Below are 22,970 nucleotides of genomic sequence, written 5' to 3'. Positions count from 1 at the left end.
GCTGCAGTTAATGCATCGAGGGTCCTGCCGTTGCTATATCTCGCTATATACCTATTCGAAGGACCAATGAACGTTGCTCCTTAGAGATCTACAAATGTCTCGAGTCTAATCGTTCAAAGAATTTCTAAATTTTCTTTAATCGTTTTTCTAGCACCATGTATTATATAACATTTCAGAAATATTCTGTATATTATTCTATATATCCTTTTTATAGCCACAATAGAGATCATCGTTTTTGAAGCAAAGAGGTTGCTTCTTTCTCGAAACTCTTCTCCGCACTTTATAGAGGTCGTTATCCTCCGTACAATTGTGTCCAGGGATTCGGAGGCTATCGTATATCGAGAGAGAAAAGGTCGATATCTAGGAGAGTCTCTCTTTCTCTCTAGCTCTCTGAAGATTCGCTTCAGCAGGTGCACATATTCCTTTCGTCCTGCAGTAGCAGACGTGCCAAGAGCGAAAACGCCGGCTTCTACATACAAATGGTGCCATTACCCGAGCAGAGTGTAGGCCGTAAAAGCTTTCGCTATGATCATAGATGGAGGCTTTAGAATGTTTGCTATATATGGTATATATTTTTCTTAGGGCGCTTACAAATGCGGTATATTTGAAGTTATTTAGCAAAGATCGAAAGAGATACGTAGTTAATAAATAATTTTTAAACGTAATTAGAAACGTTTGTTCTCTCGGTAAGCGATAATTGTTTTGATAAACAACCTTTAAATCACATTGGTAGGTCGTCGAGACCTTGTGTACCATTCGTACACATTCGAACAGTTGTGTTATTATCGGTCAAATTGATTCAACGTAGAACGAATACATTAGTTGTTACCAAGGTATAAACAAGCTTACCGAGCGTATAAACAAAACATGATCTCACTTTGTTCGACGACAAAGCGATCGTACTTGAGAATTTTTTGTTTTTATTAAAATCATTAATATTAATGTCGAAGAGCTCGTACGAAAAGAAACAATATTCGAGGCGATTTGAATCACCGAAGAAAACGCGTGATCGAAAGTGTCCAAGAGGATATTCTTCGTTGCACGAGATATTACGGTCGACGACTTCTTGAACCACCAAGTGAATGCACTCTCGACGACTGTGAGAATTCACAATGGCGCGCGATGTACCAGTGGGAATCGCGTGTTGCACATTGTGCACACGCATAGGCACACGTATATAAACTAAAGGAGTACATATCCCGAGGATCTTTCTGCTTCGTCCTTTTTTCTCTCATCGTCGTCTGCCTTTGTCTTATTCATCTACCCCGTTCTCATAATTAGTGCGACGACTATCATTGACTAAACGCGAGTGTATGCGTCTCTATGTTTTTATGAATGTGTTCGCTTTTGCATCGTACTTGCAATTACGTGACTGACACGGGGACCCGATGTGTATCCACGCACCGCTGTTTAAAGGTACAATAACTGATTGCGGAACGGTCTAGAGAGGGTTAGAACGCTGTACGAGTACGAGGATACAAGAACGAAGTATTTGCTAAAGTGCAGGAAGCATAATCACATTGACTCGTATTTATTCTCGTTTCTCGAGCGATCGAAATCGATTAATACACGGATTTTTTTTCCTTTTGTTTTTATAATCGAATATTTTATTCGGAATTATTAATCCGAATATTTTCGGAAAGCTTCATTTTCGATCGTTGATTGTTTATCGATAAATATCTGTAATTTCACGAATCGATTGCTATTCACCGGGATAAATCCATCTTTTATTCCGTCAGTTCGTTCGAAGATAATTTATTAATACGATCGCCTATAGCTAATAAAACGCTATTAATAATGCTATTAATAACGACACGAGAATTTGAATATACATTTTGTTTTTGAATATACATTTTATTAAGTATAACATATGAGAATATATCGTGACGAACGAATAAATGTGTTTTCTGTGTTTATATACTTTGGCGAGAGTATTTTTAGAGAAAAATGGTAGACTTAGAGAATAGCGTTCGCCTTGTCCATACTACTTGCATACGGCAAGAGATTAATAAGCATTATCGCGTTTCGATATACTACGGTCTGAGGGATTATATCGAGCAGGGTGATAATTTCGAACGGAAGGTACGGCGAATAAATTAGTGGCGGTCTTTCGTGTCGAAAGAGCTGAATATATTTCATCTTCGCGATAAAAACGGCGACATTTAACGTCGGAGGAGAGTAAACCAAGGGGTGGACTATAGAAAGTGGAAAGGGGTGGTGAGAGAGGCTAATTACCTGTCATAATGAATTTATCCGGCATTATGGCTCAGAAAACACAACGGGGTTGGCGGAATAACGGAGATCGAGAATTAATAAGCAAATGTATTACGGCATACCGAACAAAGGCTGGCGGTGGGGAAAAGGATAAACGATTCGTTCACAAATCGCACGCATGGAATATTATTACTTTTGATACACGTGAATTCATTACACATATACGTACATATATATATATATAAATATATATATATATTTATATATATATATACACATAAATTCGTACATATAACTATAGTAACTCGTCGTACGTTCAGTTAATAGCGTCAGATTCCCCTCACCGAGAATTAATGGCATCAGCAATAACAATTAATGTCGACCAGGCTGCTCGGAGGCTCTTCAATTATTACGTTTATCGCACGCAGAGATTAATAATTGTCTCGTTATTGCTGAAGACACCCCCTCGAGAAAAGGCCAAATTCGTGGTGTGCTTGGGCCATGATATAAATGTCGGTGATTTCGCGTTGAGATCTCCAACGATAAATCCACTCCAATTCCCTCTTCTCTTTACCTGTAGCCCACTCTCGGTATATCCGGAATGCTCATTGGGCAATTCGTTGCTACGGCATATCGATGAGCCCATCTCCTGTATGTCGTTCTGAAAAGAGCCGAGAAATTTCTTTGCGACAGATATTGTATTACTGTTATTTTTACCGTGAGATAAAGTGATTCTTATGTAAGGTCTATATCGAGTTTACGTAAAGAAGCGTTCAAGAAGAAGGGCCTCATTTCACGATGAAGTAATGAAAAAGTTTCTAGGACAAATAAGCGTCAGGAGATCGTTGATTGCAACGCTCGCTGCTTCGTCGGACGATAATTAATACGGTATTTCAACACGTATCCTCGGAAACGAGGATTTGAAAGGCTATGAATTATACTTAAAATTTAAATAAAGAATAGAAAACAGAGATCGATATAGGCAACTATTCGTTTTCACTGTTATGACAGGAAATACTCGTAGAGTATGTTTAAATGACATTCGTCGTAAACTCGAAGCATTTCATATATTCACGGTATACTATTTCCGAGCACATTCACCAGTATATCTACACAGAAACGCGCTTAGGCGAACCTTTTCTCGCAATCTCGAGGAAAGGGTAAATTCAAGCGACACTCGCAAGAACGACACAGTTCCCGCTGATATTATAACGCGACTTCCTATATTTTATCGCAGTAACTCGTACGATATAACGAGTAGTTATATGCACCGCGAGATAGTGGTTCGCGAATGCCGCAGGATTCCCTTAGCGAGGAAGCTAGCATAGCACGCGGCACTATGGGGTGCTATATATTTCCTTAGCGATGGGTGGTAAACTTTTTCCAAGCCTCGAGAGGTCCATGATATAGAGCGAAATCTCAGCGTTTCTACCCTTTAGAAATTTCATAGTGAATTTTCGTGTCTTTTTACCCTTTCCTTCCTACGTGCTTTATCCTATGAATTTATCGACTCGATGCGTGAATTATTAACTTATAAACGCGTTCGTTAGGACAAACTCCATGATTTACCACACGTTCGATGGATTTGCAATCGTTTCATCATTTTCTATTAACACTTTGTCGACGAATGGTTTATCGATCAGCTTCATGACGGCATGGATTATCAACCCAGCGCTTTTTTGGGCTACTCGTTGAGTTTGGAAAAATAAATTTGAGATACTCAAATAACCGCAAAAATTGATTCGGCAAAAAGACCAATATTTTGCAGTTATCCGTTATCGTTCGATATCGCAGATACGATGTAATCGAATTTAGCTGGTCGAGAAAAGGAAAAGATTTCTAAGCGAAAGCTCAGGAAGTAATTTCCGAGTATCGCGCTACTCGCCGAAAGGATTCTCCTGTCTGGAAGCACGAAGGATATAAAATGCCTTTCGTCCTTTTTGTTTAGAATTCGCCGAGCGGAGTCGCAATGGAATTACAAAGGGAAATTCTTTCGAGATTAGAAGGACGCGCGCGCGACCGTCGTCTTTTGCTTTGTGTTTATTACGATCTCTCTTCCCGGGTCTTTCTCTCATTCTCTTCTCTCCTTCTCCGACTCTGCTTCGTGATAATGAGAAAGTAGGTCACACGCAACGAAGTTCCCGTGATAAAATAGAGAACGGTGAAACGGAGTTGTCTAGATTTTATGCATTTCTTTTATAGTTTTCTTTTTTTTTTTTCCTTTTTTTTTCTCTTCTTTAAGCGCTTTTAGGCAAAGTTCAGAACGCTTCGGTAGCCTCGTTTCTAAAATTTTTCTCCTTTTTCTATTCACTCGATGTGAACATAAAATATTGGAAAAGCAGCATTTTCAAGATAAATGAAAACTATCGACGATGGAAAATCGGTAATTGAGACTGACGTAAGTTCGGAAAAGAATATAGAAAGTAAAAGAGAGAAAAGAATTTTGATGTAAATAGAAGAAAGCATTTCTCTTAGTCTATCTCTCGGCTCCTTTCAGGTCGTACCAATACAAACACGGTCGGACCTAGAAATGTCCACGTATAAAAGTCACCAAGCGCGAATTCTACAGCGACCATTCACGCTCAGGAAAAAGGATCTTTTTTCTTCGTTCTCCTTCGGTGCTCTGTCATCTACCTTTTCCGTAGAATCCCCGCATAGAAACGTCGCTACCCCGAGATTGAGAAAAAAGCACGAGGAGAAAGGGTCTTGAAGACGTCTTCGGTATATTATACTTCATAATTTCGCGATCGATTTACGCGAGCTTCTTTTTCTCTTTCCGTCGCGCTATTGAAGCATCCAAGTGTCTGAGAAAAGCGAGAGAAGGAGTTTGAGGAGCTGCCGATAGAATCTTCGTCTAGATTCGACGATACTTGCGCGTTTTCCACACAAAGGAGCAGGAGAGCGGAAATTAAACTCTCGAGGAGTTCGATCTCCTCGATGGATCTGCGAAACGTGAAACTTGTTAATCGTATGCCATTGGTATATTTGAAGGAGGAAAAGAGAAAGAAAGAGAAGAGAGAGTATTTTTGCGTACATTTTTAATTAGTATTTTTTTGTAGCAAATCTATATGAAAAAAAGATTGAAGGCTGGAGTGAGAAAGTGTCGAACGAAACGAATTATAGAATACCTAAGTTATTTGTTTTTTTGTCATCGAAAAGTTATTCTTTTTAAAAGAAAATAAATCTTCGATAGTCCCTACGTCGACACTTTCCTCTCAAAAAAGTGTCTCGTCTGACAGGAGTATTAATAATTTTCTGAAGTTGTTGAAAGGAAAAAGGAAAGGAAACAGAAAGAAAAACGTTTAAAGGATCGAATCAGCGGGATTGGCTCGCCAATTAGTCTCAGGAAACTGGGTCAGCGAAATATTCCGGTCCCGAGTCGAAAGAAAAGAAGGAAAAAAAAAGAAAGAGAGAGAGAGGGGGTGGAGGGGAGAGAGAGAGAGAGAGAAGGAAAATTTGTTGAAGAGAGAAGGTTATCGCTCGACGCACAAGTACCTACTTACAATGTCTCGCATCTACCTTTTCCGTTTTTCTAATTCCCGTCCGCGGAGCTAATTAACGAGTCTAAGTAACGCGTGTAATTAAAGGGGGAGGCAAAATACATAGAGTCTGCAGAGAAGCGAGAGCGGTATCGCGAAGAAAACGACGGGAAAACTGGATAGTGCCACCTTTTAATTTTTTTTTTTTTATTTTTTTCCTTTGCTCCCTCTCTCTTTCGCTCTTCTTGCGCTCTTGTGGGATATACGACGTGTGGAGTGTGCGAACGTCACAGTGCGTGAACACGTGGAGGTTACGTGCCTTTACCAGCCGGTGTTATAACCGGTGAACCGACGAAGAGGAGACGGCAAAACCGAGCGTTGCTACGAGGCTCTAGCTACGAATTTCCGGTTATTTTCTGTTGCACCAACCACAGGAACGAGAGGGAAAGAGATATATAGCTAGAGAGGAAGAAAGAGAGAGAGGGAAAGAAAGAGAGAGGGAAGAAGGTAGATAGATAGATAGATAGATAGATAGATAGAGAGAAAGAGAGAGAGAGAGACTGTTCTCCCAATGCTTTTTAACGTTTCTACGCTCGTCACGTTCCCCTTACCATCTTTCGAGAGACGCCCTTTGATCCGAAGGGTTTAAGGTATTTCCTTCGCTCAATGAATTTTCCTTGAACGTTTCGCGGAGTAATAAGCGCCAAGTACTCACGAGATATGTCAGAACGTTTGCAATTCCACCTGGTAATTAAATACATTCGTTCCTTTACTAGAATATGGATAGCTCTTTATCTCTTCGATGATCCCGATAGCTCAAAAGAAGTGTCGGAATCATTTTGAAAATAGTCGATCAAATATTCTCAAGTGCTAGTAATGGAAAAAAGAAAGAAAGAAAGAAAAAAAAAAAGGGAAAAGTATTTGCCCGTAGACGTTATTCGCGATTCAACGATTCTCAATTACTTCTTCGATTTGACGATGGTAGTAGGAAAAAACGTGGAAAGTTTTTAATTTCTTTCCTGCAGGGGTACAGTAGGGCACGGAAAAAGCAGCGAGTAGATGGCGTTCTTGTTTCGTTAAATATACATCGAGTGAACATCGATCGCGAGCTTCCTGTAACTCGCAAAAATCTGTCAAGCGTGACAGACCATTTTGCAATTTTATCCGAAGCTACAGCATCGTATCGGAAACGGTATATCGATATAACTTTTCTCCCTCCATATCGATATACATTCCGTTCGACCCCCGGAGGGATTTAATTTATGATGGATTTCCGTTCCGAACGGTATTAAAATCTATAATGAATGAACGAAATGAATTTCGCGTGCGTCGGATGTCTACTCACCTGAGAACTCTCACTTAAGTATCATTTCCGCCGACATACTTCTTACTTTGTTCGAGTATGCCATCTTCTCAGGCTATGTAATTAGTTTCTTATTAGATTCCATTTTGTTATTTATGTCGTAAGTATTCCTGAATACCTTTGATGCATCTTCGAAAGATAAATATATCACGATTATTCCGATTGGTTTTTATAGAATTAAAATTAGAAAGGCTCTATTCCTATGGATTTATCGATCGAACATGATAATTTTTTCCGAAGGTAGATCCATCGTTATTTGTAGCTTCTTTATAATCTCGCATGAATCTCGCGAGAAATAGCAACGCTTTGCTCTTTTATTTATTGAAGTGTTCATCGAGCGTTTCCCTGTTCCGTTAAAGTGTTTTTTAAGTGACTCCAGAAACTTTCAAATTTTCATCCGCTTAAGAGACGATTTTCTCTGCAATTTTCATTGCCTTCTACCATAGCTGCAACTACTACCATCATTACCACTACCTTCACTGCTTGGTTCCTCCCTCGTAATTCACTCGGTCGTTAAATATTCCAGCGGAGAAAGATTTCCGTTGAGCGGATTTCAGGTACAGTCGGTCTCTTCGTCCGTATACGACGACTATTTTCATAAGGATTTCCCCATTGAGAAAGTCTGTTCCTTCGTATCTTTTATTTCTCTTCTTCTTTTAGGAGTTTCGAAATTGGGGAGAAAGTAATCGTCTTTTAACGAAACGTACGTATGTACGATATCGAGTTGGAAACAAATAGACGAAATTTAACTGGCTCGTTATTGTCTCAAATCGTCGTCTTTGATTTCTCGTGTATTTTCCACTTTAATTAGATTCACCATGCGAATGATGATTCGTTCGAGCAACCGGAAACACAAAGTTGTTCTACCTTCGTGAATCCCTCTTAGAGTAATGTAATATCATTAACAGCGTGGAAAGCGATAGGAATATATCTTTCCTTTGAAATATAGAAACATGCGATGTTAATTATAATTTTATAGGAATTCCATAGTTTTAGGTTCGATCGAATGAAATCAGTTTTCTACGTTAACATTTCTTCCGAGTTTTTCGAAAGGAAATTCTCATAAGATATTTTGTTTAATTTGATATATCGATCGATTTCGTTCACTTAAATTTTCTTTTTTTCTCTGCTTACAGATTCGAATTCGCCGACGGTGGTTCGCGCAGCAAGAAGTGCACGCACCTGTAAGTAATCCCAAGTATCTGCTATAGGATTATAAATTGTAAACAACTGGAAGGTACGAGCATCTTCTTCTCTTTCTCTCTTTCTCTCTCGGCTCTGTGAGGTATATAGTCGGGCCACTTTAATCTCTAGGTAGTACTTAAAGAGCGGCGAAATGCCGAAACTGCCGGTAATTAACGCGAGACTGGAGTACTCTACCCATTCCAGGATCGAAATCAAATCGACCGAAGCTCCGTCGCCTGAGCTCGCCAATTTATTTTGCCTCTTCCTCCAACTTCTCTTCTCAAGCGATGAGCGCGTACGTGAAACGAAAGTTCGTATCGGAAGTACAGAAAGGATGTTGGAGTGTAACCCGAAAGAGGGAGAAAGAAAAAGAAAGAGATAGATAGAGTAAACTCCCCTAAGTCGTACCCAGGACCGTATATTTTTCGAAATTACGCCAGCATCCGAGAATGGTGGAACCAAAAACGCTCGTAACTTTGGCAGCTTAGCTACTTTATACTCTCTTCCTTTCACCCTCCTTCTCTTCTCGTACATCGAGACGCTCGTCTTGTCTTTCTTATTCTAAAAACGAATTTTTCTTTCCTTTCCTTTTTCCTCTCTAGACCACGGTACTCACCGTGATTAAATACTTCGTTAATTCATAAAGTCGTTCGACTTTCGAAGATGAAAGAAAATTGAAAGATCGTGGAAGCTCAGTGATAGAGAGAAAATTCTTCTTTCCTCGTGGCATCGACGAATCCGCTTTTCGTGCATTTATACATTTACGTATATCCCCGATGAGAATATTTCATTAAATAGAAACGCGAGATATATAGGCGAGAGCTTATTCCTCGTAAAGAGGCGCGCCTCTTCCGAGGAATAATACGTACTATCGAATAGTACCACGTGAGAGCTATACATGTACGTATAGAAGGTACCCAATGCATTTGGCATCCCTTCAGAATACTCTCGACTTCAGAGAGGAACGGTAGTAGTGGGAGTTTTGCAGAATCACTCTGTATATCTAGCTAACCGTCAATTTTCTATATTCTTCCGTATTCCGTTCTATTTTGCGAAAACCGCGAGTCGTTCGAGTCTCGTTCGATCCCTCTTGAAAGGTCCCCTTCCTCGCCCATATTCGCTTGGAAAGCCGGCATTTCGAAGCAGCTCGTTTGCCTCGTTCCACGACCCTTTCTACCCTCTCGAAGCTATCCGATTTCTAGTGCGATCGATGCTCGAAAAATGCCAGCCTTCGTCCTTCGACATTCCTTTTGTGAATTCGCAAAAGACTCGTGTGTCTTGCGACGAGGAAAGAGAGAAAGTGTGAGAAGCGGAGTGGAGCAAAAGAGATGGATATTTTTAAAGGGTGCCATCTATGGATGTGAAATGGAATAAAAAGCGAGATAGGACAGGGCATAACCAGGCAAGATTTTCTTCCATCGCGATCGAATAAATATTTTTCCGAGAGGTCGTTCTCGTTGCGTCGACAAGCAGACATTGTCCATGCTGAAAATGTCGTCGTGCCCATGACGACACGGAGATCATCGATGAAAGCGGCCGAGAGGGAGCACCCCATCCAGAATACTTCTTTTCCACCCTCCTCTGCTTTCCACCCTCTGTACGTTTACCTTACCTTCCCAGAGCTTTCCTAGACACGCCTGAATGAATATCATCCCTCTGTCATCTCTCTGATCTTCTTTGTACTCCTATTTTATCCGATACTCTTGCAGTTGTGTAGTCGCCCTGTCCATGCTACTTCATTCTTTTCAATTTTGTGTTTGTCCAAGATGGTACAAGATTCCTCTTGTTTTAACGTTTTTATTGTAAAAAAATGTACGTCATCGTGTATGATACACATATTCCTCGCTTTCTCAATATCTTATCGAAGAAGTAGAACGACACGGGTACATCTTTGTTCGTTGGTTCGATGTTCGCATCGGTGGAGCGTGGAAGGTTTAGCAATCGGTCGTTAAATTGACAGCTGGTTGTTTTCCACGGAGCTAGAAAAATTCAAATTATTCATGGAGACTGGCGGAAGTGTCGTGAGTGTTCGAGTTCCCGTTATCGTCCACTACAATGACAAGCAACCGTGTCACTCGGAATCGTCGCATACAGAAAAATAATTTAATATTCATCGGTACATTTGCTGTTTCCCCATAGGCTTGCAGCCACTCACGAAAGTTTTCATTTCATTCGATACACGAGTTTCTTCGGAAGGAAAAGTCTTGTAACTTTTTTACTCTTCGTTTTGATCTTACTTCTGACTTTTAGTTCCAATTTTATTCTAGAAAGAGAAACGCCGGAGGGTACTCTTGGTTCGCTCATCTCCCATTAAAAATCATAAAAGAAAATGTTTTGTACTTACATTTACATATAATACATAACATTCGTTATATTATGTATTATATTATGTCTCTATTTTATTTGTTTTATTATATATTATCTTCTCCTTCTTCATTATGTATTCTCAATTCCATTCGTTCGACATTCATCACCTTTTATCACGTTACCTGCATTCATATCGTAGATCACTTTTTCTTTTTTAATTCGACATTCATATACGGACGAAGTACGTACTCTGTACGTACTATGCATAGATTTAGAATCCAAAATGCATCGACGCTTTCTTCGAATCGGTAATATCATCGATATATAAAAGTCAAAGTGCATTGTGCGAAATATGGGCGGCACGAATAGAAGGATCGATTGGTTGCTTGGTACACGACGTCGTGGCTTCAAGAAAACGGATACAACCATACAACCACGTAGAAAAAGGATGCTGTCTCCGGTCCTACGAAAATGCATCTCGATCATCTTTCTTTTTCTTCCATCATTTTTCACCTTTTAACCCACGAGGCTTGGGAATAAAATACACTTTTCATACTTTTTACTTTTAAAAAATAATTAATAAAAGTTGTGTTTTATTTTTTACTTTCTTTTTTTCGAATCGTTCGTTAGTATTTTTTAGAAAGGCGAGTTTAACGAAAAAAAAAAAAAAAAAATACAACAACGTCGTTACGACATTTATGATCCCCGGGATCGGCTCATAAATATGTATCACATAATACTTATCCAAGATTTCGTTCTCGATCATAGACTACTCTCTCGTTCAAAGATATGCATCTTGCGTACGCATGCGGATATTGCATATTCGCACAGTGGAAACGACGACGATCGAACAACGACTACATCTGTCCTTCTCTTTCTTTCACATATACTAGAAGATGCTTTGGAATATCTTCTAAATCGATTACCTACCCAATCGTAGGAAAATTTTGAATCTTTACAAGAGAGAAAGAGAGAAAGAGAGAGAGAGATACAGACAGAGATAGGAATTCTCGATCTACGAAATTGTCTTGCAGCTTTCGATAGACTCATGCCCTTCTCACGTTTTCGAACGTCTTACAAGTCGATTGACAGCGGTGAAAATCGTTGTAGCAACTCGCAACTAGATATATAGCAGTCTACTACTATCGTCTTCGACCTTTCGAAAGGGAAAAACGATCGAATCGATGTGGAGGAATGGTCGAAATTCGATACGCGTATATCTAGATGTGAGGTTGTTCACTGTGTTAGAGGTTGTTCACTTTAACCTGGTTGTTGAGAATATATCCATCCTTGTCAATATATAGAGAAATATCCAAGACGAAATAAAAGTAATACTAAGAAAGCTTCTTGTATTGGAATATTCCAATTGTTTTTTACTCGAATGGTTTTTCTTATCGTTACGTTACAAAAAAATTATCATGTATTATATTTATTTCGCGAATTATTTTTAATAAAACATTTGATACGCGTATACATGTTGTCAGCTGAGCGGCAAAAGAAAAGAGATTGAGAAAAAGAGAGAAAGAGAGAGAGAGAGAGAGAGAGAGAGAGAGAGAGAGAGAGAGAGACGAAAAGTAGTTCCAAAGACGAACTTTATTCGGCGTCTTATACATTCAAGGTGCGTACTTTTATATGCGTTCACTTTTGCCAACTGCGGAGCGACTTCTCACTTGCAGTGAGAGACCGAAGAGGGATGTATGAAACTCTGTTAAGAGTTAGAGTGGGAGAAAATATTAGGTACAGTGACTCGGCGTAAACTTCGTCTTCATCTTTTGTCTTCTATTCTTACTTTGGCGATTTCTTGCAGCTGACTATCTTTCATAGTAATCGCGTTGTTTCCTCCCTCTACGAACCTTTTTCGTCGACGAAAGGAGAGATTCTCTGACACCAAGGATTGATGATAATTTTTCGACGACGTTATTTTTAAGAACGATGGGGATATCATCGAACATGTTTGCAAGTTTCGTCGGTGTAAGAAAAGAAGAAATAATATAAAACGATTTACGGTTTGTATTTAAAATGTAATTATCTATAGCTTCTTGCAAGAAAATCAAGGAAAGAAAGAAAGAGAAAGAAATAGTACTCTTGAGATAAAGTCGATAGAAGGAAACGATTCATCGGGGCGATTCGATACGATTACGAGGTAAACGCATTGGAGGGTGAAATATCGAACACGCCGAGTCATTCCTATTTTGCGGCAAATAATAAAATTACCGAGGATATTTACTGGCGTGCGCGTAGAGAGAAAAGGGGGATGAAGAGAGAAAGGGGCGTGACGTCGTAAAGCATCCTACGTCTAATCGATCAGCCGCTTCAATATCGACGGTGGTGCTTCGTGAATGCTCAAATGGCCGAGGAACGATCCGCGCGATCATTAAAACTATCCCCTCGAACGATCGTAGTCTGAAATTTATTGCGTCGCATGCGCGACTCGCATGCGAAATAACAGAGAACCTGAAGGTATCCTCTTCCTTTCCCTTCCATTACGTGCGATGAGATTTTCTCAAAGTTTTGTTGCTCCGAAACATCCTTACGTTCCTTTTTCAAATAATGTAATTTTAATATCGGCGAACTTCGCGTAAGGGTATATCCCTGATTATTATTTTGTTCGTTTCTAATTCATTTGTATTTTTTAATACCAGTAATTTTCATTTTTCGCGAGGATATTTCTTTGAAAGAGATCGTATTAGCCTTCCTTCGAAAGAATAGAGTTACTTTCTTCCGAGGACATAGAACAGAAACACAGGTGGGAACCAACCGCAAAAGCGTAAACGTATACCTTTTGCGTGACCGATAACGTCGCTTCCGGTGCGTTTGGTTTCTCCGTAATGGATCCGTGTTTACTTCTTCTGTAGGTACTTACTCGTCGTTTTTCTTTTCATTTTCTGATGGAACCAACATAAGAGTGAAACGAGAAAAAGCAAGGAAAAACGACACAGCACGACATTCAAGAACCATATTGAGAATATCCTTTTCGAAATCGGATACGTAGAATCATTTTCAGAAAGACGAGAAATTTTTCTAAATTTCATTTTTGTCCGATGCAATCGTTTTATCAATATTTTACTTCCGCGAGCAGATCAAAATCATAACTTTCTCTCTCTTTCTCTTCTATCCGATAAAATCATAAAATGGGAAAAATGAAATCACGTCCAATTAACTTGGAACGGGCAATATTTTCCAATCTCGAAAATACCACGGATTTTACGCGAACTATACGGGATTTTGCTCTTTCCCCTCCCCCTTTTTTTTTTCTTTCCCGTTGATTCACAGGTTTGCGGTAGGATTTTGTAACAGAAAACGAGCAAACATTGAAGTTTCCATGAGAGAAGAAAGAAAAGTACGCGTAAACGAAGTCGAAGAATGGGAAGAAACCATGCGGTTTTCTTTCCTTTCCTTTTTTCGTAAGAGTTACCGATCAAAGGTGTCGATTCCTATCAGCTTGACTGATTTTTCCTTCTCGGTAAGGGAATTACGAAGATTTGACGGGAAAGATCATTTTCCTTTTTTCCCTTTTCCTTTCTAGTCCATTTCTTTCTTTTTCTTCCAACCATTTTATTTTCACCTGCGTGACCCGACCTCGTTAGAACGATGAAAATCGTTCTCTTACGGTCACCGTCTACCTCTCCATCACGTTAACCGGTAATCTCATGCGACTTGAATTTTTGCGGGAACGCGAGTCGATTCAGATAAGCCGGTCGTCGACTTTTTTATGAACTTAATCACTCTCGAGCGATTATTAGAACGTAATTAGGATATTTCGATTAGGATTCCATCTTCAACGATATCGTTTCTTTCTTTGCGAAAGAATTGCAAAAGCTTAATCATATCGATTCGTTCTATCGCTATTTCGATAAATTCAAACGCTTTTCCCGAGTACTTCCATCTTTAACACCTGTTTGAGGTCTTCGTAGTTCGGTTTAGGCGGTTTCCAAGTTCCCCAGCTTACTCTTACAGTCCCACCCCGTTTCTTCTCCCTTCTTGGTGTATGTAGTAACTATATCTATAGATATACCACGATAACTCTCTTTCTCCCGGCGAACAAGTTAAACGAGGAAATATTTCCTCGGAAAGTGGCGTCTCGGTGGCAAAGGAAATCCATTAAAGGGACTCTTTTCGAAGTCGTGGAATAAGCGCGAAACACGTTCGAGAGGCGTCCGCGTTCTATTCACCCCTTATACTTAATACTATATATACGTATGTAAATGTATCTATAAGTCTACTCTCTTATTTGTATTTGCCGCAATAGGAAAATGAGTTCTCCCTTTTCTCAGAGAATCCCTTTCAACGAATTATAGAATACGCTCGTAGAAAGTGTCTGTATAATTCCGTAGCCTGTCCAGGCTGAGAGAGGGGAGATACGAATGGTGTGTTAGAAAAATGGCACGTTGGCTGCCTGCCGAGGGCGACGAAGGCGTCGGCAAAGAAAATGGCCGTTCCTTCCCCCACCTTCTTTTATCTATCTTCTCTTTTCTTTGTACTTTCCACGCGAAAAGCTCTGTAAACTTTACCTGTATCCACGTACGCGTTAAACAGTGCCTTCGAGGAGCGAACGATACTTTTCGCAGTGTTTTCGTTTATTTTTTATTTCTGTTTTTCTTCTTATGTTTTTCTTCGTCTAGTAGTCCAACGGTTCTTATTCTTTATCTGTTTCTTTTTCTTCTAGTCCATTTTCCTTACTCCTCCATCTTTCCCTCTTTACGTACGACAACGTTGCCCTGCGGGCATTGTTAAGCTTTCCTCTTGCCTTCCCTCTCTTTTCCCTCCCTCTTACTCCTTTTTCGTGTCTACGTTATCTACCGTACAGTGACTCTAACATTCCCTTTCTCTTCCACTCGTGTCCCTTTGTCTCTTCCGACCAAACACGTAACGTCCAACAATCCAGTGGCTTTGCTCCCCTTGTATTTTCGTCTACAACCCACTCTTTATCTCCACGTTCTCATTCCTCTCGAAATAACGCTTTGTCCGTTCAAAATTTACAACTTCTTTAAAATTAACAATCGATGATTCTTTAATTTTTTGGTAAACGCGACATTTTTCTTTCGGTTTTTCTTTCTTTACTTTTTCATCCCAATTTTATCATCAAATCGGGCTTTATACTTTACGGGAGTTTCTACGCGCGTAATCGTAATATATTTAGTAGTCAGGAGAAGTCGAAAAGCACGAAAATAGGAGGATGCAAGGTGCGTTAAATCGAGCGAGAGTTCGTAACTCGACCGACGAATACATTTCTTTCTCACCCTACTACCTTTCTCAAGGCTTTATATCAGTCGCGTTGCTACAAGCGCACGCTATCCTATCTCTCCGCCTTTTTTCATCACCCTCGAAAAGCCTTCGACATATTTATGAAACCAATGGCGCAGCTGTAGAAAGAATTTTAGCGAGAAAGAGAGAGAGAGAGAGAGAGAGAGAGAAGAGTAACGATATGGACCAAAAATTTCTCCATACGACTACAACTCTTCATAAATTCTTTGGCTTTAAACTTGTAAAAGTATTGAAAATTAACGAAGCGTTTTATTTCCTGTTAAAATTTTTGTTTTTTTTTTTTTTACGATAAAAGAAGATTGTAACAAAACGTGAGAACGCGCCCTTTGTTATTAAAATTATAATATATAACATTGTAATCAAGCGGAGGGATAAACGGTCGCAGCTGGAACGACACTAGCCCCTTTTAATAAAATCGTTGACTCGTTATCCCCGACCGAAAGCGCCAACGCGAGTGTGACGCGGGCTTGCCCGACGGTGAAATCAAATTACGTTGATACTCGACGCGTTTTACATTTATGGCGGTCCATAACGTTCGCCTAGCTTCTCCATCCACTCTCCTTCAACACTTAATTACAAATTATGTCGTATTATAACACGTCAGCTATAAATTAACAGAGATTACTCGCGTCGATCCGTTCGAAGAAGTTTACGGGAGGACGATCATCCGATTTGTTCTAAGTTAAGATCATGACATTTACGGGGTACATTTACCGGTTGTTTTCTCTTACGAATAACGAACAAGATTTAAGAGGAACTAAAGGACGACTCGCAAACGTCGTCTTTCGCCGATAAAATGTACGTACGTTGGAAGTATATCGAGTCTGTAATCCTCACGGAAATCTTCAGTAAAGTAGACAGATAGAGATTATTACAATATGGAAGAACAATTCTGAGAATCAAAAATCCTTTTTAAATCTTTAAGACGGAACCGTAGAATCAACGGAGGCAGAGTGCGTCTCGCTAAGCACATTTTCAATATCCGTAGTATCTTCTCTACTTGATGCACTCCACTCGAGATACTTCCTAATTCTCCAGCTACGAAACAGAAAGTCCTTTTTCAAATATTTACCCGGTTGAAAGAACGGCGCTAGCACGAGGACAAAACTTCGCGTACGCCTATAGCAGAATCATGGTGGTTAGAACTCGAGACTGAAAATAGAACGAGTAAACAGGCTCGCGCGAAAACACCACAATTTTTCCTCGTGGTTTAATCATTGCCGACAGGAAGAACAGTGGAGAACATAGGAACATTGTTATATCGTGTTTTGTAAGTAACTTCACTGAAACTTTTGGATTCGTTTCTTTTATGAAATTCCTCTCTTGCTCTCTTGTTTTCTATTCTTTTTCAAAGCGTTAGACTTAAACAATTGTTTATGCGTGCGTGTATGTCTGTGATCGAGGAAAAACCAATGGCTTTCTCGCGATATCATCTTGAAAAGCATCTTTTTTGTAAGATAGATCGGGCGAACGAGTAAGTTCGTGTACTTGCGTACGCGTGTATGTCTGCGTGTGTGTATGTATGTGCATATGTGTATGTTCCGTAGTCCTTATTTTCATGGCAGACAGAAGATACGGCGTTGATGGTGAGGGACTGCCGGTGATCCGAGTCGGTGGAACCAACAAGGGGTTCCTCCTCCCTGGGGCATCGTTATTCACAACTATCCACCGACTAGTCATGTACTTGGAAAAGGGTACCGAAGAGTACTCCGGCTGCTCGACCTCCGACTAGCATAGCTCTATTATTCAAACGTGCTCGAAGATCCACGACATGGAATATCCGTGATCCTTCCCGAACCGAGTGTCTCCTATAAAGTCTCTCAGCTTCTCTTCGACTTTCTTCTTCTGAACGCGAGCGTTTTATGTTCTTTCTTTTTTCTTTTTTTTTCTGAGGAACGATCTAAACAATTTTATTAAATTTTTTTACTCGGAAAATGTCCATTAAAAAGTGTTGATATCGGAAAAAAATTGAAATTTGTTTAGAAACAAACGTGTAGCGATGTTTTTTTTCTTACAGATAAATTTTGTTTAAATTATAGGAAGATATTGCGTGCACCGTAGACAGGAGCTACGTTTGTCTCATTTGTTCGTCTCTAGAAGTTAAAAGAATTCGTTAGCCCACAGGAGAAATCGATTTTTCCCGTCCGACAAACACTTGTACTGTTTTTCCAAGCGGTCTACGATCTAATCGAAAACGAAGCTAATATTGGCTCGACTATTTTTCCAATAACAAAAACAAACTCCATCGCGCGTTTACAGGAGGGTAAAACCTATATCGAAGCATGGGAGTAGGAAACAAACGAAAAACGCAAACATACGAGCGTAAGTGTTCGCTCACCAAGCATGCAATCGTGATATCAAAACGTAGTCGAGCGAAAGTTAATTTCAGTCGACATCGAAGTAAAGAAAGCTCTGCTATTTTTTCTCGTTTCGTGAGAACAACGAGTACGGCGAAAGAACTACGTGGACAACAATTTTGGTATCACAATGGACGGTCTTATTCACATATTTTCGGCCATAAGGACAACAGTCACGTAGCGTAAAACCCGTCACGGTCAGCGAGCATCTCCGCAACGACTAGGAAGAGGGTGGCTAGGAGGTGGCTAGTGGTTAAGGCTGGAAGTGATATACATGAGGCCATTGCTACTGTACATTCCGTCCAGGGGTTACACGGTTTCAGAGGTGAAATATCGAGCTCGTGTTTCTCTCTCACATACATACACACGTGTGTGACCGTACGCACACAAACAAACAAGCGCACATACACACAAAGAGAGATACGTTTCTACGTTCTTGGTCGTCGGAGTTCTCGCCGAGGATAATGTCCCCATGACCTTTGCCTTCCTTCGTCCGTCCCTTCAACGCTTTTCCGATTTTCACCGTCTCGGTCTTTCATTCTTTCTTCTTCTTTCGCCGTCGAGACATCGGACGAGTCAGTTTTCTTGTGGTTAGAATTTTATGTTACTATGTGGTGGAAAGTAGGAGGTCTTTCAAATCAAAAATGGTTTCGATGGACAATGAATTTCTGAAAAATGTTTCGTCGAATTTTCCTACCGACCGTAATCCCTGAAATGTTTTATCTGAAAATGGTAGTTTTATTTAAGAGGACGGTCCTTTTCTATACGAGACTATGATTCTATATTTTTCCTTCTCCATTTCTTCCTTCGTTTTTACCTTTTACCTCTCTTGTCTTTTCTTTTTTCAGTCATCTCGTTTTACCTCGATATCTGCGTCTCTTTATAGACTTTGTTAGATCCCATTCGAAACGTACTTCGTTATATTTTCTTTCCGCGAATAGTGGCTCGTTTCTATCTCAGCTCATCTTACCTATTATCTATTTCTTCTTCTCCCTTTTTACTCAGCTTCCGTTTATCGGAGAGCTCGTTTGTATTGATCTGAAGCGTCGTAATGTCTACCCGATCTCTTTACCTCCATTCCCACTGTTTCCTTCTCTCTCTTTCCCACTCTCTTCCTCTCGAATTATCGAAATTCGAATCGTTCTCCATGCAATTTTATCGTGCATTCCGACGCAAATAAGCCTCTTAAGGGAGCCGATTTAAAAGCAGACCTCGCGAATTCGATGTAATTACGCGTGCCATCTCGATCGTACGGGTTGAAATTCTGATCAAATTATCGACTCGTAATCGTCGGGATAGAAAAGATATCGTCGTAGAATCAACAGAGTTCTTTCTACTTTTTTTTGTCTTTCTTTCTAGAATATAACGAATATGCACGGTGAAGTTTACACAGCGATCGCGTTACCATAAAAATCTCGCGATAGGCTCGAGATTATCCAAGGATTACGAGAATGGGTTCTCTCGTATTTCAGAAGGATGCTTCGAGAAAAAGAGAAAGAGAGAGAGAGAGAGAGAGAGAGAGAGAGAGTAAGAAAGAGTGGGAAAGAACGGGAAGGAGAACGAAAACGATACGGTGGCGAGAATTTAATTTAACTTTCTCGGATAGAACCCTTAACCATCTCACCCTCGGTCGAGCTAATCGTTCGACATGATCGAAGTGCGATTTTTGCTTCTCCGCAAGAGAGACGTAACGAGAAAAAGAAAGAGAAAGAAAGAAGGAGAGAGAGAGAAAGAGAGAGTATCACTCACGCTCTCGTTCGAACGTAAAAAAGGATAAAGAGGAAAAGGACTACGGACTAGGCGCATATATGCTCGGTTCACGTAACGTCAAGATCGTTAAACGTAACGAGATGTTTGCAATAACGATAATGGGGAAGGAAAATAGAGAGAGAGAGAGAGAGAGAGAGAGAGAGAGAGAGAGAGAGATCTCTATGATGATAGCATAGATACTGGGATACGCAAAGTCAGGTGAATTCCACGGGGTTCAGCTGAAGCATTTTTATTCCATTCTTCCTACCAAAGATTGAAGTACTTCGTCCTAGTCTATAGGATCATTCTGCAAAAAGGAAGGAGGAAAAGATAAAGAGAGAAAGAGAGAAAGAGAAAGAGAGAGAGAGAGAGAGAGAGAGAGAGAGAGAGAGAGAGAGATAGATCTATGAAGAGAAAAAAAAGTAGCGTTACACTCGACTTTGTCTGGAGATGCAGTAGTTCGGCATTGTCCAACGAGCCGAACACATAGGGTGCATTTCATCCCTTCGTAGAATTTGATTGTTCGAGACGTGTCCTTCCTGCGGAAAAGTATACAATGTCAAATGGGGCTGCACGTGGTGTTTTATGTGTGTGTCTGTGCGTGTGCCCTAGGCAAGAGGAGACATCAAGAATTCGATGGTTTTTGTTCGACCCCCTTGAATCGTTTCAAAGCAGTGAATAAACGGCAGGTCGATCCTTCCTTCCTCTGTCTATATATCTATCTTCTTTTCTCTTTCTCGCTCCTGTTATTTTAACAACCTTTCAGGACCCTTTTTTGCCGACGGGAGTAGAAGTCGAATGACGATGCGTTGTCGAAAGTCCATCGCGAGTTAATACAGGATGGATAGTCCTGTTGGAAAGATACTGCCGAGAATCGGTCTTTCAGGTGTACGAAGGCAATTTTTCAGTGTCAACGCTTTTTTTTTATGACGCTTTCAGCGTCTCTGATCGACAATACTTTTCTTACATACCATTGGATATGATGAATCTCAAGTTTTTCGATAGATGCACGAGGATTTTTTTTTTATAGAATTTTGCTGAATTACGACTATTCAAAATGTTGTTCAAATATTTTTTTTTCTTTGCAAAGGGGTATATTCGAATATCTTCTTTTTGCTTAATACGAATACCATTTCAAATGTTTGTATATTCAATGCTGTTTAATCTCGTTGCACTTACGATGCATTCCGTTCGCTGTAATACGAATAGGGTTGTTCAATTTGCATACAAGGTGACTTTAGTGTTCTCTTTGCAGATTAGATATTTTTTTACGAATGGATGAGCCACACGCCTTTGAAAAGACTAGTCATTTTTGTTTCTATATAAAATTCGACATGAAAAGAGTGCATTAAATGTAAAAATAAAAAATGTTTGAATGGTAATAGAATTCTGTCACCTCAGAAATAATCCATGTTTTCTCGAGCATTTTGAAAGCGAATAAATGTGGTATTGTATACTTTGGAAATGTAATTTATTTCTATTTCTTTATATATATATATATCTTCGCATATATAAAACAATTCATCGGCCGGGAAAAATATAGTTTGAATTTTTGCGAAGAACTAATTACTTCTCTTACTTGTACAAGTCTTGAATTCTACTCGAGCCGATAGTTACAGTCAAGTGCAGGATGCAACGTAAGCGATTTACGGTCGATTAACGTCCTACAATGAACGAAATAATATCAGATGCAAATAAAAAAAAAACAAAAGGGAGAAAGAAAGAAAGAAGCTCGATGCATTGTACAGGAATGAAAAGCAATGCCATTGTTCTTTCTCTCTCTCTCTCTCTCTCTCTCTCTCTCTTTACATTCACATCCCGATCCAACGTAGAATACCTTCGCCACTTTGAACGTACGAGAGAAAAGGAGAAAAAAGAGAAACCCACACAAGAATTTTTACGTTCAGCTCATAGTGTGTTCGGCAAGGTCCGTAGAAAATAGCTGTGGCACAGATCGACGGGTGGAAAATCGAAACGATTTGTAATATCGCGAAAGCGAACGGTCGGTCGGTAGAGGACGATCGTAAAGCTTACGACGTCCATCGCACTTAAATGGGTTCCAAAGGTAACACGTATATGTATATATACGCAAGAGAAAGAGACAGAGCAAGTTCGTTCTCGTAAGCGTGGGTGGATTTCTGAACGGTGAGCGCGTCGTCAGGAACGTCGCATTAAAATTCTAACACGATCATGAAAGTGGTATAGTACTTGCAATATAAACGTGGACCAAACAACCTACATTATAGAATTCGATAGTATAGTTATTAAAATCTCTTGAGAGAGATAGCAGGATGCTATCGGATTTTCTCTTTCTCTGTCTCTCCCTCTCTCTATTTCCGTAGCTCAGCAAGCTCACCTGTAAAAGCATTCAACGTCCTTATCAGTATACATCCGATAGGGAATTATACTGGAATCTCGTATTGATCTTGGAACATTGATACCAATCATTGAAAATATAACAGAAGCTCATTTATTTAATTTCTTTTAACGTTAATTCATTATCGTAGAACTCTACTTTAGCTTTGTTTACAGAAACCAATTTAGTTTTGTTATCTAAGGTTTTCTCTGGTAATTTTCGATGAGATGATATTTTTCGAACAATCGGAAAATATCTTTATACGATAGCATGTCTGCTTGTCGAAAAACGTATGGAATCTTATCATTGAAGGCAGCTTTCTCTTTATTGCGAAAGCTTTTTCTCCTGAATCGCAGAGCAAACACCCTCGTAACGTTAACTAGAAAGACAAACAAAATTGAAAGAGGGATATTTGAATTTCCAAGGATCCTTTCTTTCATTATAATCCTTCCTAGTCTCTTCTTTTTTCTCTTTTCAATTTTCTTTCTTTCTTTCTTTCTTTTTTTCTTTCTTTCTTTCTTTCTTTCTTTCTTTCTTTCTCTTTTCTCTGAATCGTTCTTTCTCGATATCCTTTCGCGATCTTTTCCTCGCTTCGTGCCATAAAAGCCGAGCTCGCTCGCGCGGACGCAATCAAATTATCTTTGAAAAGAAGTGCATCGTGACCTCTCGCACGATTTTATATTTTCACCTCTGAC

The 22,970-nt window shown here is 39.8% G+C and overlaps 1 protein-coding gene across 13 annotated transcripts in view; it reads left to right on the top strand.

Annotated features, from left to right (window-relative positions):
- The window catches only part of LOC122632969 (protein turtle), a 188,610-nt gene that overhangs the window by 28,186 nt on the left and 137,454 nt on the right, over positions 1-22,970 (top strand). For all 13 annotated transcript variants that reach the window (XM_043820313.1, XM_043820318.1, XM_043820311.1 and 10 more), the window contains exon 2: positions 8,193-8,240. The gene's annotated coding sequence lies outside the window, so the exon portion shown is untranslated. The remainder of the gene's footprint in view (positions 1-8,192; positions 8,241-22,970) is intronic.

This window comes from Vespula pensylvanica, chromosome 11 (genome assembly GCF_014466175.1).
Source record: "Vespula pensylvanica isolate Volc-1 chromosome 11, ASM1446617v1, whole genome shotgun sequence".
Classification (NCBI taxonomy): Eukaryota; Metazoa; Arthropoda; class Insecta; order Hymenoptera; family Vespidae; genus Vespula; species Vespula pensylvanica.
Note: the sequence above shows the minus strand (reverse complement) of the source record. Positions and strands in the feature narration are given on the sequence as shown.